This window comes from Alosa pseudoharengus, unplaced genomic scaffold, assembly GCF_046254945.1.
Source record: "Alosa pseudoharengus isolate Yale_2024_CS ecotype anadromous, Long Island Sound unplaced genomic scaffold, YU_APseudo_1.1 YU_APseudo_1.1_scf_1, whole genome shotgun sequence".
NCBI classification, from domain to species: domain Eukaryota; kingdom Metazoa; phylum Chordata; class Actinopteri; order Clupeiformes; family Clupeidae; genus Alosa; species Alosa pseudoharengus.
In genome coordinates this window covers 11,580,102-11,598,791 of record NW_027468564.1, presented here as the reverse complement: position 1 = coordinate 11,598,791, position 18,690 = coordinate 11,580,102, and the positions used below count along the sequence as shown (strand labels likewise).

The 18,690-nt window shown below is 41.9% G+C and overlaps 1 pseudogene; it reads left to right on the top strand.

Moving 5' to 3' along the window:
- LOC143137593 (uncharacterized) overlaps positions 1-17,462 on the top strand; it is a 288,160-nt pseudogene extending 270,698 nt beyond the window's left edge.
- Positions 17,463-18,690: the final 1,228 nt, after the last annotated feature.

Below are 18,690 nucleotides of genomic sequence, written 5' to 3'. Positions count from 1 at the left end.
AGAAACATTGATTCAGAATGCAGGACCTACAAAGAAGAATGGAAGCAGAGGTATGTGTTGAGCCTGCCTGCATTTCTTAATGCCAAGCCTATTAATTTAACGAAACATAGGCTATTTTTGACCTTGCCCACTGGAAGAGGGAGACAGGACACTGTTGTTTTTTTTTTGCACAAGATTACGCGCACTCGCGTGCCAATACCGTTCCGACCTGTGCGTCATGGATAACTGCAAGGATGTTCCACCTGTTTTGTCACTTTAGTAGGACTATCATCTATACCTCAATAAATGTTTTGAAATTGATGGGATTGCTGTAGGCCTTTTTTTCTTTTTAAAAACATGGGGTTAAAAAAAAAATTCATTCAACAGCAAATTAACGTCATCTCGCGGGCCAGATAGAATCAATGGCGGGCCAAAATTGGCCCGCGGGCCACTATTTGCCGACCCCTGCCTTATACAGTATAACGAGATGTGGGCCTTTCCTAATAATGTCCAGTGAATTCATTCAGGCACAGGTAGACTCTAATCAACTATCTCAACGACCATTGATAGAAGTAGATTAGATGCACCAGAGCTTAATTGCAAGCTTCATATCAAAGGGTCTCAATACTTATGTAAATGTAATATTTCAGTCTTTTATTTTTTGTAACTTTACAAAACACTCCAAACACCTGTTTTTTTTTTTTGTGGAGTGTTGGAGTATTGTGTGTAGATTGATAAGAAAAAGAAAACTTAATGGTTGCACTGTAGCTGCTGTTGATTAACACGCCGACACAAAACATAAAACTAAACAGGTTTCTTGTGTCAACTAATAACCTTATGTTGATGCTGTAGACAAAAATGCCTTTTATTATTGATAAAACATGAACAAACAACATTCAAACTCATAAATATTCCACATCCACTGTATCTTGATGATGAAGAACCTATAAAAACAAGAACATAAAAAAACTAACTTTTAGTCCATGTTCATTTACTCAGTTGAAATAAAAGTTTGCTTTATCACTGACAACTGTTCCCCTACCAGCTCCTCTCAAAGGAAAGTCCGTATAAGGCTCTGTGTGTTTCGTTTTATGTGTACATGTCTGTGTTCATACAGGTTGTCTGTTTAAAACTTGTTTATGTGTACATGTGTGTGTTCATACAGGTTGTGGCTTTACTGAAGAGCAAGGAGCTGCTACGAAGTAAACGGAGCAATCACAGGTACACACACACAGTATAGCAGAGCAAACATTGTTCTTTGTTCCTATAACCTTTGAACTCTTACCTTTGCCATCTGTGCCTCCTACAGGACATTACAGGAAGTGATTGAGTGGCTGCAGGGAGGAGAGAGCCAGATCAAGACTGAGGTACACACACACACACACACACACACACTTATACATTTACACACAAACACACACACACACTTATACAGTTACACACACACACACACTTATACATTTACATACAAACACACACACTTATACAGTTACACACACACACACACACACTTATATATTCACACACACACACTTATACATTTACACACACACACACACTTATACATTTACACACACATACACACACACTTATATATTTACACACACACACACACTTATACATTTACATACAAACACACACACACACTTATACAGTTACACACACACACACTCTTATATATTTACACACACACACACTTATACATTTACACAAACACACACACACTTATACAGTTACACACACACACACACACACACTTATACATTTACATACAAACACACACACACACTTATACAGTTACACACACACACACACTCTTATATATTTACACACACACACACACACACACTTATTCATTTACACAAACACACACACACTTATACAGTTACACACACACACACACACACACACACTTATATATTTACACACACACACAAACACACACACACACAAACACACACACGCATACACACACACACACACACACACACATACACACACACACACACACACGCTTTCTAATGTCTCATATGTGTGTGTTATAGAATAGCTCTCCTCTCCAGTCAGACCAGACAACATCAGCAGAGGAATTGTCATCTGGTGCCCAGAGTCCGACTGCTGAAGGTCCGGCTGGAACACTTGGTACTAAAGGTGGACATGCACACGGACACACACACACACACTCGGACAAATATGGACACACGCACACGCACAGACACACACACACACTCGGACAAATATGGACACACACACACACTCGGACAAATATGGACACACGCACACACACAGACACACACACACACTCGGACAAATATGGACACACACACACGCACAGACACACACACACACACTCGGACAAATATGGACACACGCACACGCACAGATACACACACACACTCGGACAAATATGGACACACGCACACGCACAGATACACACCTATAGCACTGCAAAAGTGACCTTGGGTTTGTGAAAAACGCAATAAAATGTAAACATTTTAGAATTGTTATTCTTATTATTAGCCCTACCTGATCATCCGTTAACATTGACTCTGAAATCAACTTCAACTACTGTGCTAACATGTATTTGTTCTTGCACTCATGGTTAAGCCCAAAATTATTCAGATAATGATACTGCGTGTGTGTGTGTTTCTCTCATCAAACAGGAAAACGATCTTCCACCTCCGACGATTCCAGAACACGGACTGAAGACAGTTCCAGAAAGTTCCCCTGCCCCATTTGGGGGAAACACTTCAGGTCCCGGTCTCAGATCAAGGTGCATGAGCACTCACACACGCAAGAAAAGCCGTACTCCAGTGCGGCAAGTCGTACACGCAGAAGCCTGACCATGCTGAGAATTTAGAGATGTGGTATCATGACAGGGTGGTTTGACCTTGAGACTTTAGAGATGTGGTATCATGAGAGGGTGGTTTGACCTTGAGACTTTAGAGATGTGGTATCATGACAGGGTGGTTTGACCTTGTGTTCACAGACAAACATATACAGACAAAACTGCACATGTACACTACCGGTCAAAAGACTCTTGACTGTTGTAGAAAGGGAATGGCTGATCTTTAATGCAATATTTACATTGCTCATTATCAGCAACCATTCATCCAATGTTCCAAAGGCACATTCTGTTTACTAATCTGATATCATTTTAAAAGGCTAACTAAGAGAACCCGTTTGCAATTATGTAAGCACATAATGTAATCTGAAAACTGCTGCCCTGATTAAAAAACAATACAACTGATCTCGCGTCTGCTACTAATAGTCCACATCTGACACTTCGGCACCAAGTCATTGTCGTTAACAAACTGAACGTTTTCAGACTAAAACAAATGACGTTATCAAGCCAGGCATAGGCTACTTCATACCCTAATGAAAATAACATTAACCACCTCAAGAGATTGTTTAGCTGTAACTGTTGCTAGCTAGCTAAAGTTTATTCTAATAGCGGATATCTGCACATACAATCATGTTCAATCCTTCTGCCAACATTAACGTAACTGTAACTTAACTGACTCAGTGTCAACCTCTGACGTTGATCCCTGTCTTTTCCACGATGATAGAACAATATTGAAAGAACATTTACCACAGTAAACTCAAATCCTGCTTCATTTACAGCCAGCATAAATGGTATTAAATGGTGATCAGTCTAATTTAGGCTACAGCAGCCTGCATCAATGACCATTGAATATCTTGCCAGTCTGGAAAACACCTTGTATTTTAAAGAGAATATTTATTTTATTCATTCACAAAGAAAATTGGTGTCCTTAAAGGTTGGATATTTCCTCATTTTTTTACTTAAGGCATTAAGATCAATTTCCAAAAGATTTTATATTCCTCTTTTTGGTCAGCTTTAGCAGAGGTGCCAATTATTCTGGAGAGTACTGTACATGCAAAGGAGGGGCAACAGGTCCATTATGAGGGAGAGCGGGACAAGGAAAGGCTGCGTGCGTGAAAAGCACAGCTCAATGAAAGACTGCGTGCGTGATTTACACAGACAGTACCCTCAGGAAGTTAACCGTTCGCCGCCATCTTGAATTTATTTAATTCTTTTTGGAATCTGATCCCTTATCATACCTGTTCATTAGTACTCGTTGTGAAAAGCACAGCACAGTGAAAGGATTTTAAATGTACTGTGAAAAGGGATTTCACTGAAAGCATCGACTGCTTCATTTTGGCATGTGCACAATAGTACTAGAGTAATACAACAGTATTAAAGGTTGTATCAGCGATGACGGGGTAACGTCACTTCTACGTTCGCTACTCCCTCCCCCTCTCTCTCATGCAATTGAAACTCCTGAACGCGCATCTCGTTGGTTATTGGTTGGAACACTTTATTTTGCCTTTGAGTGGTTGGCAACACTTGTTAGCAATTGTTTTTGTGTGCAGATCTCGGTTGCCTAGGTTGCCTACAGAGACGCGTTTTTTTGACGGCCTGCTTATGGGGCGGGCAGCTAGCGGATCGTTAGGAAAGATTAGATGAATGTAATCATTTATGTTTGGGTCTTTTTCTGGGCCTGCAATCGCTGATACAACCTTTAATATGATTAACAGCTCTTGGCCAATAGATTGCAGGTTTACATTTCTCATGGGGGGGGGGGGGGGGTCTTTTAGGCTCAAGATTTTTTCCCCTTTAAGCCCTGCAAGTGTCCTTTACAAGACCTACGCAACAGTGTTTGAATGGCACCAACTTACTCTAGCAACCACTATGACCACTATGATTACCCTAGCAACTATCTAATTTCCCCTAGCAACACCCTACCAATCACAATGTTAATGTCAATTAGCAACCACCATAGCAATCAACATTATTACCCTAGCAACAAACATAGCAACTGCTTTATTAGGCATAACAACCACCATGTCTACCCTAGCAACACCCTAGCAACAATCTCGGTGCTTGCGTTATCTGTATCTATTACTGATATCACCTATCATTCTAATTTTGCATCTTAAAGACTCACTGATTTGGTTAGAACCTAGTGGGTCATTGTATTAATTGTAATTCCTTATCCGCACTTGTTTATATGTCATCGTTCAATTGTAATTGTAAATGCCAAATGTGATTCAAATGTAATGTTTGACTGGATTTGTTTTAGAACACAGAACTGAAGTCTGAAACATCAGGATTTACTGAGCCAACACCGCTGCCTAAGCCAGTAAAGGAGATAAAACAAGAAGAGTTTGATGATTTCCTACCAGAATACCTGTTTGCCGTTAAGAAAGTAAAAGAAAACCCCAGGGTTGACTGTGACGAACAGTCTACATTGGTGGAAATTGAACAGAAAGAACTATCTGATTCAAGAGAAGGTGGCCACAAGGACTCTTCTCTTACAAGTAAGTTACTAATTAGTTGTTTCTCTTTAATACTTTTTTTAATAAAAAAAGTCATTACAGTAATATATTTTTGTTATATTTTTTTAAATTATGTTTTAAAATGTTTTCTTGTCCTTTTGTTGCAAATTATCAAGAAGTCAACACAGAGGAGACAAAAGAACAACCCCATCATGGAGAAAAACTCTATCCATGTCCTCAGTGCGGAAAGACCTTCACTAGGATGAATCATCTCAAGACTCACCAGAGGATCCATACTGGGGAAAAGCCATATCAGTGCACTGACTGTGGGAAGGCCTTTAGTCAAATATCCAATCTCAAGGCACACCAGAGGATCCACACAGGAGAAAAGTCATATGAGTGCCCTACATGTGGAAAGACTTTCAGGACTAAGTCAGAGGTCACCAGACATAAACGCATGCATACAGGAGAAAAGCCATATCCGTGCACTACATGTGGGAAGAGTTTCAGTCGTAGCTCACATCTCATTGTACATCAAGAAGTTCACACCGGAGTAAAGCCATATCAGTGTTCTACATGTGGGAAGAGTTTCCATCGTAGCTCACAACTTAAGACCCATCAGAAAGTGCACATTTGAATCAAGCAGGACAAATGCTGAATTGACAAAGAGTGTTTACCTAGGAACCAGAACTCAGGGTGAACCAGAGTTCACATGCACGCAATTAAGAGACGATCATCATCATCATCTGATCTTACAAAACATCATTTCTGGAATTCGCCAGAATTAATTGGAAGAAAAGATGGACATGCTGGTTAAAAATGACACTCATGTTCAGATCAAATCAGATGCTAAAATTCCTTTAACCTTCATCATGAGAGTCACTTTGAGTGTGGAAATGTTATTCTATCACTGTAAATAAATGTCTTCAACACTGCATTTACTACCTCAATGACCAGCAGAGGAGGCTTCTATTTAGACCAGTGGTTCTCAAATACGTGAGATTTTAAAATATACATATATTTAAAAAGTAGAATCCATGCAAAAATACTTAAAAAAAAATATTTAATAAATATTTCAGTTAAATATAAGTTCATAAAATGTATTTTATATTTCAGTAGGCTATTCAATTTCATTATCCTAAAAACTCAGTCCCCCCCATACCAGGATGGTTCGACCCAACCTGTCACATGCCACCCGCCATCACCTGTCAATCACTGTCAAAACTCAAACGATGGAGTCGTGGTTGAAGCATAGCGGTCATTTGCGCAGATTAGGGTGTACTTGGCTGAAAAAAATATTTCACAGGGGGTACATCACTGAAAAATGTTGAGAACCACTGCAGTAGCAAGCAGTCATTTTGCAGAGAAAGGCTTCAGAGTTATATGATATTGATTGAGAGGCAAAATCTTATACTTCAGCAGAACGCTGGGACAGTATGATAAATAATTTTTACTCGGCAATCTTCAAAAAAGAACCACTGATTTAGACTCTAAGGGCCCTATTGTCCACCTAGCGGGAAACTCATTATTTCCCCAGTGCAGAGTTTATTTTTGTATTTTACACGTCTCTTTTTTTTTAAACAATGCGCCAAGGGGTGTGGTAATTAACAACCTAAGGTGTGGTCTGGCACATTGTTTAAAAATCGCTATCGTACACTATCTAAAACACAATACGCCACTGACCTAAAGAAACCTGGTCAGAAGTCCATGGCAAGTTGTTTATATCTTAATTTAAGAACGCAGTGATATGGGCGGGTGCACAACGCACCATCCTATCATCCATGAACGCGCACCATCCGTCCAACTTTTGATAACGAAAACACTCCCAATGTGGACTGCTCAGTCCTGTCCTGTGGGGGGTATAGCACGTATCATAAGCAAGTATCATATAGACATATCTAGGCTATGCTCAGTCCTGTCCTGCTCAGTGCTGCACACACATCAGTGGTGGAGAGTGTGAGGAGCTGGTAATCTGCAGAGACCACAGCCTTGATGGCCACCTCCTTGTTGTCCCTATCAAAGCGGCCATAGAAGTGGTTCAGCTCATCAGGCATTTTGCAACATGCTTTTCATATTTATGTACCAGCATGTCAAATTTGAGTGCCTACATGGTTTAGTTCTTGAGCTTTGGGTTTGTGAACTTTGACCAAAAAAAAGAGGCCAAACAAAATTGAGAATGTCTCAAAATTACATCATCCACAAATCCATATGCGATCCACAAATTCGATGCACAAATCCATATGCGATCCACAAATTTGATCCACAACTCCATATGCGATCCACAAATTCGATGCACAAATCCATAATTGCAGAATCCCACACCTGAATCAAATCACTCTCAATGGAAGAGGTCCCAGATGGATGTGAGTGAAGCTAGGCGGAGCTAAGCGGAACGACATTCATCTGGCTAGGGTCAGGTTAGAGGTCAGGAGCAATCCGATGAAAAGTTGGCATTTTCAAGGTGGAGATATAAGCACTACTTCAAATTCATTGTGGTCAAAGGCAAGAATGTGCATGGAGCGAATGGGTCAGGTTACGCCTGCCAGGCTCCAACACACAAAGCCAAACATATTTGCAAATGTCAAAAATAGCCTATTTTACAAACGCATGCATATTTGTACAAATTACTTTATATATTTGTCATATTTGTGTATTTACAAATACACATTTTTTGTGAATAACTTTTCGAGTATGTACAATGTCTAGCTAAAGTCGCAAATTTAGGAGAAAGACACTCAGAATAATTGTTTTTCCTGTCATTGAATCACATCACTTTACTTTGCAAAGATGTCATCACATCACCGAACATTTGTGTCCATACATACAGAATGCAATGCGCCTTGTGTATCAGACAAATCTGATTTATCATCCCGTACGCGAGAGGGCGGTACAACTGTAAGCGCGACCGAATCTTTCGTCATTCGGTGAAGCAGGGTGCAGGATCTGAGTGAGGTGATCATAACAAATCACACGCGTATTACGATTTACAATTTTCAAACTACTATATGCAGGTAAAGTTAGATAAACCAGTATCCTATTGTTGTTAATGACGCATGCCAAACGTCGAGTGTACAGCTATGTGGAAGGATTTTTTTTACATCATAAGGAAGGTTGACGAGAATCGATAGCCTATTTTTGTGCTCTTGCAGGTTTCCCTTTTTCCATTTTAAAATCCATAGGCTGCAAAGCACCATGCAAAAACAGGAAGAAGACACACTGCAGAGCTTTCCTTCTTGTATTGTGGGCTTGAAGTCGCAACATACTACGAGACACCGGAGAGATGTCAACACGAACGTGAGTTGGAGGTAGCTTTCATTAGACTACGTCAAGCTGTCGGGATATCCCGTCGATAATGTCCCAGCTCGTACGAGCCCACTGGACTGGACCACGTAGCAGGCGTTTCATCCGGCTGGGTGTTTTGGTGTCCCGACTACACCAACTGGTGTCTGCGCGTCCGTGCGCCACAGGAGCAGCAGATCTGATCACAGACAGGGGCGATTCTAGACCTAGAGCTTTGCTGGGGCACAGGCCCCCAACTCCCAATACATAAAAAAAAAAAAATAATAACTGTGCGCGCAATATGAATAAATGGCTAGCCTGATTTGGACCATCACATATCTCCCCTAGGTCACAGACATCCTCCTCCATACTCTGAATAGTTTTACGCCTAGCCCCGATCATGTCCTCATCCGTTTCTTGCCTGTCTCTCCTCCTCCTCCTCCTCCTGCCTGGTATTGGACTGCCCAGCCTGTGCTTTCTCCCCTCTCTTCTCCCTCTCTTCGACCTTCTCCTCCTCCTCCAGCACTCTCTCCCTCAATTGTTGTAGCAGCCACTATCCAGCAACATCCAAACACATAGGCATAAGTAGGCCTATACTCACATGCATTAATTTAATAGGCTTTCCTACTAACACAAGGGAAGCTTATTTTTAGTCAAAAGTGAGATATACTTCCCTCCCAGGCAAGGGTCCTATATACATCCTGGCAATACTGCAGTTCTTTGTAGCTTAAATAGCCTACTAAAGCCTTCATACTGACTTTTGGTGATAATTTGCAAATGTAGCCTATAATAATCTACACAGATGGCTATTCTGATTCTGTGTATATTATTATAGGCTACATTTGCAAATGCAGCAAACTTATTTAAGTTTGCCATTAAACCATTGATCAAATCACAGCACTGGCTATTACCAGCATAAATGTTAATGTTACCGTTAATGTGGGCAAAATTATCATACCTCCCTCATCCTCCTCACTGTTCCTCTCCCTCTGTTCAGGAAGAATTTCTGATGTCCATCTCTGAATAGTCAGAAGGCTGTGTTTAGTTTTACAGTAGGACAGCTTCACAAACAGTATAGGCTACTTTTACAGGAGTCTCTACAGTATACGTATAAATCCTTATTAATTGTCCGCATGTGTGCATGCAGCCTACGCATGGTGTGAGTGTGTGTGTGAGGGAGAGAGCACAAGCTGGTAAACTGCTGCTAAATTTAGGCTACAATGACGCTAAGCATTGAAAAACAGATGCTAGTTATGTTATGTTACCCTAACACTCTCTAACAGCGATCAACTTGTAATTTTTTCTGTCAAACAAGTTGTGAATTTGTTGTAACATTAAACAGGGGACGACTTACTCTATGCTCAAAGTGATTCCACAATCCACAGTGTATATGTGTGCAGTACAACGAAACACTCGGAAGAATCATGTGAACGATTTTCATTGGTTGTTGCGTTCAATCTTAGCCAGCTATAGAGGTGCTATTTCCTGATTGGCTATTATGGCCCCTTTCTTTATTCCTTGTTTTTTTTTTTATTATTGGCTGGTAAGTGACAGACTCGAGCCATGATTAAAGCAGGCACGGAGATGCGCTCATGAATGCCGTTTCCAGCTAGAGCCGCGCTAGAATTTTACTGGGGCACTGGAGACTTTTACTAAGGCACGTGCCCCAGTGAATAAGGTCTAGTGACGCCCCTGATCACAGACATTCGCAAAACATATTGTTACACTTTCCAGTCGCATTCCACATAATGTCGTGAGTGAGCACTACAACACAGCCACTCATGTTAAAACATAAACATGTTATATTTCTGCAAATATCAACCTGGATTCAATACTACAACAGCGAAACAGATCCACCTAACCGCGGTTAAGTTAGGTTGAAATTAGATATTCACCAGAAATTCAAAACATCGCTAGGTCTCTATCTCAATCAACGCTGAACAAACTCACAAAGTGTGATGTTCATACTTGTATTTAGGTGTGAAAAGATATTAACTGTAATTGAATGCAATAAAAGGCAAAATTGTTGCAATTAAGATCATATTCATGCATCCCAAGGCACAACCACGTCTCTCTTCCCATGTTTTCTGCCTTTTCGTCGGGCAGCTTTTCAAAGTAAAAGTCCCGACGCAGCACATGGAAGCTGATAGATAAACAGAGGAAAATATTAAATAAGCCAGAGTGGAAAACTTTTGGGAGAACATACTAAAATTGTAAAAATAATATAACATAAATTAGATGCATTGTAGATAATACTACAATAGCAGACGGGCATTGAAACTATGTAGAATCAACATTGCATTGTCAACGTTAAATCATTGAATCAATGTCGGATTTCGATGTTGATTTAACATCAGTTTGCACCCTCAGTTAATATTGAAACAATGTTGATTTATTAACTATAGACCAGCGGAATTTCAATTGTATTTCAATTAAAATAATATTGAAACAATGTTGAAATTACAACCAAACTAAAGATCAATGCGATTTCAATGGTATTTCAATTCATATTAAACCGCAGTAAACCACTATAAATCTGGCAAAATATTGGGAAATTCATACCCTGCTTTATCTACAGCCAGGATACATTTGGCTAGGCCTAGGTATGTCTGGTTTAGGCTACACAAGCTTGCATAAATAACCATTGACAACTTGTTATCAGTTTGAAAAGCAAGTGCATTTATTCACTCTTCTTCATTTATAAATTCCCGTGTGCTGAGCTTCCCTGCCATCCGGCCTACGGTTGCAGTCAGATCCTCCACCATCCAGTAGAGTGAAGCGGCATCTAACATAAATAGAAGAAAGATAGACAGTGTTAGATAAATATGTCCAACTGAAGGCTACTTACAAGTGAAACTTTAGAATAATCTCAGTCTATGTACATCGTAGCCTACTGTCTAACTTACGAACTCATTCGTGCTAGAGTCAACTTAGGCTAGAAGCTGGTAACAGTAGCAGCTAAGCGTTCGCGTTAGCCAGCAGCACATCATCTTCAGCCATAATTTTGACAGTAAACTCAACAAACATTTTATGTAAATCATACGAATATAATCAACTCTAACTTACTGACAACTAACGTTAAGGAAGGCCTAATTATAAATCAGACTGGGTGTAATGTTAACGTTAACATAACATGAACTGCCATAACGTAACGTAAAACATTAATTTGACCACAGCAAAGATAACGTAGCTAGCCTAAGTTGACTCAAGCATGAATGAGTTTGTAAGTTAGAGAGTAGGCTACGATGTACATAGGCTGTAAACATGCCCGAATTTAATGTAGTACAATTTCACTTTGAAACATTATCGTTAGATAAATAAATGCTTGCTTACCATTAAGGTGGAGCGGCGAACTTGACAGAGAGCTGAACACTGTTGGTGTGACTGAACCGTTGCTCAAAATGATCTCCCGCTGGACAGTTCAAACGTCGTCGCGCGGTCAACTAAAAACCCACTACTTTTCAATCACCACGTCAAAATTTCCCATTAAACCATACATCCATGACTTTTCAATATCTTTTACTGAACTATGTATCGATGGTCTATCGATTATGTTAATATAAACTATAAACCAATGTTGTTTCGATGTCTCTCTATCTATGCTCATGCACTGTCGGAGTTTTGTCAGGATTGTAATGCTGATTCAATGTCTATTTACCATTGAGATTTCAATCTCAACCAAAATGATGATTTGGATGGAAAATCAACATCATATCAATGTCACCTTGCTATCTGGGACTAATGTCATTGAATTAGATTGATAATGCCCTTGATCTTAAACAACTGGTTTCACTGGCCTGTTCTGTCCTCACAGTCATAGGAAAAACATGGCCGACCTGACCACTGATGAGCAGTGGGGTATCATACGCTACCTCCATGTGCAGGTGCTATCTTTAGATCCTTGCATTTTAGGTTGTGGAGGTAGTATTAGCATGCTTTTTATCCAAATCTGAACAATTATTTAATTGTTGAACAAGTCTCTCTCTCTCTCTCTCTCTCTCTCTCTCTCTCTCTCTCTCTCTGTGTGTGTAGAAAGGTGACATTACCCAGCATATTGATACGGTGGATCACAAGCAAGCCTGCCTGGACCTGGAGAATGCTACTCAAGTCATCATACAAGTATTACAGGTAACACACACACACACAGACACACTTTAATGAGCACACATTTGCATTATCCCTAGCAGGTAAAACACACACACACACACACTAGCAGAGCTGTCAAGAGACTGTTGAAGTGTATTTAATAAATGCTCCAATATAACTGTTAACACAGACCCCTCAGATGAGACACAAGCAAGCCTGCATGAACCTGGAGAAGGCTACTCAAGTCATCACACAAGCATTACAGGTAACACGCACACACACACACACACACACACAAGCATTACAGGTAAAACACACACACACACACACACACACACAAGCATTACAGGTAACACACACACACACAGACACACACACAAGCATTTCAGGTAACACACATACACACACAAGCATTACAGGTAAAACACACACACATACACACACAAGCATTACAGGTAACACACACACACACAGACACACACACAAGCATTTCAGGTAACACACATACACACACAAGCATTACAGGTAACACACACACACACACACACAAACACACACAAGCATTACAGGTAACACACACACACACACACCAAAATAGTTCAGTCTTCGTTTCATCAGACCAGATGATTTTACTTCTCATGGTCCGACATGAGCTTTCACACACTTTCATGTGAGCATCAGATGAATCCTCTTCAGTTTTAGCCAATCAAATGATAGTGTGTCCAAGCTGGAGACTTATATGAGCACACGTCGGACTTCACCGACTTCACAACAAACATTAGACCAATGAGTTTGCTAAATTTTGGGATATTGTCCCTACTTTGAATAAGCATGCTTTGCCCAGCATTCTCCCCCACACACACTCACACAGTGACTTCCAACATTTATGTGTTTCCTGTGTTTGTGTTTATCAATCAGCATGAAGTAGGAAGGAACCAGGAGCTCTGCGTGGTGATTCGTCGTCTGGAAGAGAAGGAGGCGGAGACTGGGCGGAGCCTGACAGAGCAGGTGGAGTCAAACAAGGAGCTAAAGCTGAAGATCGATGAACTGCAGAAACACCTGGAGGAGAAACACAACTCACTGACACAGGCCAACCAGGTGAGGGAGGGAGAGAGAGAGAGAAACACCTGAAGGCAAAAGGCAACTTACTGACACAGGCCAACCAGGTGAGGGAGGGAGAGAGAGAGAGAAACAGAAACACCTGGAGGAAAAACACAACTCACTGACACAGGCCAATCCACTGTGTGTGAGAATTAGAGAGGGTGTGTGTGTGTACGTCTACGTGTAAGTGTGTGCACTTTGTGATTTGCCTCAGTTGGTGTTTGCTAAGGACTTTACACAGTCACGGCAGGGGATCGGGATTTCGGGGGTTAGCTCAGCTAGTAAGTATCCAAATTGACGGCCAACATCTTTTAGATGTTGGACCAAGTTGGTAAAGTTCCCATGTTTAGTCACAAAGCAAACAGTGCGAGTGCGAGTTTGACAGCGTATTTTTATTATTTTAACAATTCATGCACTGTGGCCAGAGCGAAGTCAGACGCACAAAGTGGGAAGAGTCAGGCCAAGTGAATTAATAGCAGTTGAAGCAGTGCAAGTTTAAGTGAATTAATAGCAGTTGAAGCAGTGCAAGTTTAAGTGAATTAATAGCAGTTGAAGCAGTGCAAGTTTAAGTGAATTAATAGCAGTTGAAGCAGTGCAAGTTTAAGTCTGGGGTCGATATGATAACGTATTTGACAGCCACAACCTGTAGTACAGTATAAATCAGATGTTACCTGTACTAATCAACCTAAAAACGAGGAAAAGCACATCATAACAAATTTAGTTGTTTTTTTTTCTCCCCTGCTGTAAGGCATCAATTTTGTAAAACGTTATGTTAGGTAGAAAAAAAATCAGACTTTGGTGTTTTAAAATGTGTGTGTCTGTGTGTGTGTGTGTGTACATGTGTGTGTTTACACAGGCTGTGTATGTGTGTGTATGCAAGTATGTGTGTCTATATGTACATATGTGTGTTTTTACAGGCTGTGTATGTGTGTGTATATGTACATATATGTGTGTGTGTGTATGCAAGTATGTGTGTCTGTACGTACATATGTGTGTTTATGCAGGCTGTGTGTTTGTGTTAATGTGTGTGTTCATACAGGCAGTGGCTTTATTGAAGGACAAACTAAGGGAACTGCTACGAAGTAAACGGAGCAATCATAGGTACACACACACACACACACACACACACACACACACACAGTGCAGACTTTTTCTTGCACTTTTAACCACTGCTTTGCGTTGATCGTAAAATAGAGCCCTTGAACTCTGACCCTTGCCATCTCTGCCCCCTACAGGACAATGCAGGAAGTGATTGAGTGGCTGCAGGGAGGAGAGAGCCAGATCAAGACTGAGGTACACACACACACTTATACATTTACACACAAACACACACACACACACAAGATACACACACACACACACTGATACATTTACAAACACACACACACACACACACACACTGATACATTTACACACACACAAGATACACACACACACACACACACACTGATTCATTTACACACACACACACGACACACACACCCACACACACACACACTTTCTAATGTCTCATATGTGTGTGTTATAGAATAGCTCTGCTCTCCAGTCAGAACAGATGGCATCAGCAGAGGAATTGTCATCTGGTGCCCAGAGTCCGACTGGATCCCCCGGTGCTGAAGGTCCGACTGGATCCCCAGGTGCTGAAGGTTCGAAGGTGTCTCCCACTCAGAGTTTACCGGAGGCACCAGGGTCTGGGACTAATGAGGAAGATGCAGGTATTGACGATGACTACACAAATGTATGGACTCACACACGCACGCACTCACTCACATACGGACACGCACACACACACACACACACACACACACTCACACTCACACACACACACTCACACATATGTTAAGCATAAAAGTGACCTTGGGTTTGTGAAAGATGCAATACAATTTAAACATATTATTATTATTATTATTATTATTATTATTATTATTACAAGGATACAAGGATACAAGGAAGTTTATTGTCACATGCATATAGTTACTGGAAGTAAAAAATGCAGTGAAATTAAGTATGGTGTCAGCCTATTTGTGCATTTATGGGGGGGGGGGTAAAAAGTGCAGTAGAAGAGGGGTTTAGTAGATTAAGTGGCAAGGGCTGCATAAGAAAGGTGGGGGAGGATTGCGATGGGGGGGCACCAACAAGGAGCACCCAAGAGCAACAGGGGCAAGGAAAAACTCCCTTACCAAGGAAGAAACCTTGGGCATATCCACGGCTCAAGGGGCTAACCCAACTGCCAAGGGTCTTGGTGTGTGTGTTGGGGGGATGACAAGGGAGATGGGATAGTGTCCTGTGTATGTGGGGAGAGGGCAGTGTGCAATATGTGTGTTAGAGAAGCTTCCTCATGAGACAATGTGCTGTGTATTGGGGGGCGGGGGCAGTGTGCTGTAAGTATGTTGGGGATGTGTGTTGGAGAAGCTTCCTGATGAAATAATGTGCTGTGTATGTAGGGGAGAGGGGGGGGGGCAGTGTACTGCAAGTATGATGTATGTGAGTGATGAAAGTGAAGATGTGTGTGTGGGCGGGAGGGGAGTGGAGCAGTGACTGTGTGTGTGTGTGTGTAGTGTGTGTGTGGGTAGGTGGGGGCAGTATGCTGTAAGTATGTAGAGGATTATTATTATTATTATTAGTAGTAGTAGTAGTAGTAGTAGTAGTAGTAGTAGTAGTAGTCCTATCTAATCCTCCGTTACCATGGACTCTGAAATCAACTTCAACTACAAAAAGTAGAACATGTATCCTGTGCAATGTATTTTATTGCACTTATACATTAAAATATAATCATAATATAAAATTATTCAGATGGTAATACTCTGTGTGTGTGTGTGTGTGTGTGTGTGTGTTTGTCTCTCGGATAAAACAGGAAAACGATCCCCCACCTCCTCCGTCTCACACACACAGACTGAGGATGATTCTAGAACACGGACTGAGGACCATTCCAGAAAGTTCCCCTGCCCCATTTGTGGGAAACGCTTCAGGTCGCGGTCTCAGATCAAGGTGCACGAGCGCTCGCACACGCGGGAAAAGCCGTACGCGTGCGCGCAGTGCGGCAAGTCGTACACGCAGAAGACCAGTCTGACGGTGCACGAGCGCACGCACAGCGGCGAGCGGCCGTACGCGTGCGCCTACTGCGGCAAGACGTTCGTCACGCCGAGCCACGTGGCGGCCCACGAGAACACGCACACGGGCGAGAGGCCGTACGCCTGCGCGCAGTGCGGCAAGCGCTTCTCCCAGAGGCAGGCGCTGACGAGGCACGAGCGCATCCACACGGGGGAGAAGCCGCACGTCTGCGGAACGTGCGGACGCGCTTTCCTCAGGAAGGAGGACGTGGAGCGGCACCAGCGAACGCACCTGGGCGAGCGCGCGTACCCCTGCTCGCGCTGCGACAAGGTGTTCGTCACGGCGAATCATCTCGACGTCCACGAACGCACGCACAAAGGGGAGTAGGACCCACACCCTTGCTCTCGCGCTGCGACAAGGTGTTCGTCACGGCAACAAGGTGTTCGTCACGGCAACAAGGTGTTCATCACGGCACACAGCACCAAGGTGTTCGTCACGGCAACAAGGTGTTCGTCACGACAACAAGGTGTTCGTTGCGGCAAATCATCTCAACGTCTACTTTTTTTTTTATTGTTGTATTTCTAGGTTATATTTGGATATTTGAAATTAAATCAAAGCAGTTGTAAGATAAGTTTGTTGCATTTCTTGGTCATATTTGGATATTTAAAATGAAATACACACAGTTAAAAACTCTGACTACAGACTGAGTAAAATTATTTTGTTGTTGGTGGTGAATTGGTGAAAAACTATGCAAACTGAAAAAAGCAAGAAAAAGCATGAAAATCTATGTGAATGGATTGTAGAAAAGGTTAGTAAAACATGTAAAATAAGCAATAAGCCCCGAGAGGCCGTAGGTTACACTGATTCTACAACAGCTAAGGGGCGTTGTTAGGCACGACATGCTAGCGGAGCCCGTCAGAGAAAGCCAGCTCTAAGGCTGCTAATGGCCATTTCCATACAGAGACAAGCAGACAGTGGAGTAAAGTGTCATCATGAAAGGCCATAAAGCAGTTATCCCCCAATCCCTACACAAGGAGTACATCAACATTGTACACAAAGGCCACCCAAGTATTGAGGCAACCAAGTGACTAGAGGCCAAATCCTTTTAGTCAGGTCCCTCCACTCGGCGGCCATAGTGCAACGCTTTTTGGGCACTTATCGGGCATCTATTTAGGCAGAAGCCAACCTTGCTCCAGCAGCAAGCTCACAACACATGATTGGCACGCTGTATTCACAACACACCACATGATTGGCACAGTGTAATTCAGATGTCGACTTTTTTGGCGCAGAAGGGGCGAGATATGTGTAGACAACTGCCATAAGATATGTAGTTCTGCTTTCTTGTGGTTGCGTGTGTCACATGACCGCAACCAGCCTATCACATCGGGGCTCATATGTCAGGGCTCTTCGCCTTTACCCGAACGAACGTTAACACTTCGCGGGTGGCGACGCAGCAAAACAAACCGTGACGGTTTACTCTGCTTGAATGCTTCATTTTCTCTGAAAATAAGGACATTTTGGATTATTTTGAGATCTACTGGCCGAACCAAACAGCTGCTGGTGTGAAGGCTTTAGTAAGGAGAGATTGTGAACCTGTATAATGAAACTGCAGCCTGTTATGTGGAATCGTTGATGTGAATTCGCAAAACTCCTCAACCCTTCGCTGAAACTGGTAACGTTTAATGACACGCAAATATTTATAGTTTATTTTATTTAGTCATTTGCATTGTGCAGGCTACTGTCTTCTTTGTATATGTCTTGTATGGGTTGTATCCTGAGCCCAGAAGCTAACACTAGACCAAGCTCAGGACTCCATTAACAGAATCTTAGGTAAAGTTAAAGGCTAGCTTGACGAGCTGCCGCTAGGGTGCGTCCATAGACTGTAAAAAGGGC